The following is a 2,837-nucleotide window of genomic DNA, read 5'->3' on the forward strand; positions in this document are numbered from 1 at the left end:
GGAATGCCAAGGTGCAGGAGCGATCAGCCAGTGCTCACAGCGGGACACCGGTTTTTGTCTGTCGCTCAGGAAGGATTTAGAGACATGAGCACACCGAGTGGGTACAGCAAAGTGGGAATTTACTGAAGGAGAGGGAAGGGAAACAGAAGAGGGGAGGGGTCTGGAAAATAGGTAGCCTGCGAAGCACTGGGGTGAGGGGTTCTTACTTGGGTCAGAAGGCTTGTTTAGGCTTGTTTTTAGGTGAGGTTTGGGTATATAGTCCCCTGGTGGGGTGTGGGGGGGACCTGCTGGATGGGTCTAGTTGTTATTTTCCTCATTTTGGAGTGGGAACGAAGGTCAGAATTTTTGTCTAGAAGCTTTGGGTCATGAGTTCTTTAAAAACAGATTTATATGTCTAAGGGCAAGGGAATATGGTGGCTGGACTAATTAGGTCCCATCGTAAAGGACCATGAACTTTTTAAGAGCGAGGTCTACGTGTGGAAGTGCTAAGGAGTATGGCGACCGAGAGAAGAGAGGCGTCGTCAGGAGCCACACAGCACCGCGGCTCTCCTGGGGGGTGGCAGGCTGCCCTGTCTACCTGTCAGTGGGGCCCAGCTCCTGTCTCAATATTACCTGGCGTCTGCGCCCGTGGAGGGAGACCCTGCAACTCGTTTTCAGATTCTCAGAACTTTACGGCAGAGGCACTTCTGGTCAAGACATTCTTCCTAGAGCTTCGTTCCTGAAACTGATCCCTGATTCGGCTGCAAACACATCTCTCTCAGCAGCCTGGGGCTCATCTTTAATTCTTCTGGTGCTCATCCATGGAGAGTCAAATTCTCAGGGTTCAGGAACACTTTCCTGTCACCACCCACAGAGCCATTCCAGCACCCCCCCCCCTCCAGGTCTTAAGGACAGGGGAGACAGGCTAGAAACTGGAGCTGGTTTTCTTGCGGTTGTACTCCAAGTCTGAGCCTTTTACTGAAAGGTCTCCCGAATCCTTGTCTTCCTCTCTACCCCCACTGCCAGAACCCCACTTCATGCTTTCTCACTCCCACTCTGTTGACAGATCTGAACCTGTCATTCTCTTCCCTCACCCTTCACTGCCTGCAGAACAGGTAACGCAAGGCTCTTCAAAATACCACCACAGCCATTTTTCTTTTTTTAGGTTTTTACCATAGGGCATGTAGACTTACAGGAGAGAGAGACAGAGACAGAGAGAGGGAAAGTAAGAAATCACAATGCAATGGCTTCTCCTCTATTCTCCTGGTGCAGTGCACCCATGTGGGAATCCAGGGCCTTAACCACCATGCCACCTGCTGGCCCTGCAGCCTATTTTTCTAGCGTTCTCTTGCAATCCTCTTTCACTTTCTCCCCAAAGTTTCAGACCCCACAGGATTTCGCTACTGTTTCTCGAACCTGATCCACGCTTTCTTCGTTTCTGAGTTCACTGCTCCTGTTTCTCTGTGATGAGCCTTCCCGTTCTATCCACTGTGAATCTTTCCTGGACACCTCTGGGGCCAGTGGTTCTCAGGACAGGGAGGGCTATGTGTGCTGAGGTAGTCACTATCAGCAGAGTTTCTCTTTTTCCTAACAAGAGATTTTTGCTATAGGGCACATGTGCTCCTACAGAGACAGAGGAAGAGAAATCAAGCACCTTTGTCCACACGGACAGAATATATGCTTCTTGGGAGAAAAGTCTGGGTGCTCTAGTTCCACAGTTCAGTGCTTTGTACAAAATGAGGCATACCTAAGGGCTTTGCTGGGAGGTTTCTGGAATGCCTTTTCAGTTTCCTCACTGATTATTAAAGCAATTACAGTACTGAGCATGCTGTAGATCAAGCTAACAGGCTGGAACCACAGAGACATGGGAAGGGCCTGGTCTTGCGTATCCTCCCCACTCTCCTCCTGCCCCCCTCTCTAGGTCACCTTGCACCTGATGGCTCTAAGTCCTCTGCCTCTGCCTCCCCCTTGGGTAGGCCATTCTCACAAGGACCCTCCACACACTTCCAGCATTGACCCTGCAGCCAGTACGTGGCAGGCACTGTTCTGGGCCCAGGTCCAAAGTGAGCGGGCTCAGCAAGGGAGCTGAGTCAGGGTGAGAAACTTCTCCACCCCAGTTTTCCTTGACGCCTAGACAGGGATATGACACGCAAAAGAAAAATCAAGGAAAAGCACTTTCATTCCTGATCCAGGTGGTAGGGAAGTTCCAAGTTCCCGCGCCTTCCTAATCTAAAGCACGGCCCTCTCAGCGGTTAAGGAGACTGCTAGAACCAGGAGCTTCCTCGAGTTGTAGGGCGAAGGGCGGGCTTTAGGGACAAGGACAGAGGGACGACTGAGGCGAAGTCTCTGCCCACCGACCTCACTTCTCTTTTTTCTTTTTTTTTCTCTTATTCATTCAAGAAACATCTTTTCTATAGGTGAGGCCGAAGAATCAAGAGGAGCTGCAACAGAGCCATGTTAAAGCCTAGCTAGGCCCCCCAAAAACGGCAGAGAGAGGGCACCCTGCCTGGCCGAGCACCCACGTGGGAAGGAGCGGACAGGAGGAGGCAGAAATGGCCACGCAAGGTTCGCAGACGCCACTTGGCGGGGGCGGCGGAACCCGGGCTGTGACTGACGGTCGGCTCTTCCATTCGTGACATTTACAGGACTCAGCGATAGCCAATAAGCGGGCAGTGGGGTGGGGCCGAAGGGAGCGGTAATGGACAGTTATCTTTTCCAGTTGTGGCCTTTATACGGGGCAGAGCAGGCCAATGAGCAGGTAGGGGGGCGGGCCCAAGAGGAGGAGTGACGGATGGGAGGTCTTTCCAATAGTGGCCTTCACAGGACACAAGGCAGCCAGTGAGAGGAGGAGAGGCGGG

This window comes from Tupaia chinensis, unplaced genomic scaffold (genome assembly GCF_000334495.1).
Source record: "Tupaia chinensis unplaced genomic scaffold, TupChi_1.0 Scaffold000198_1, whole genome shotgun sequence".
Lineage (NCBI taxonomy): Eukaryota > Metazoa > Chordata > Mammalia > Scandentia > Tupaiidae > Tupaia > Tupaia belangeri.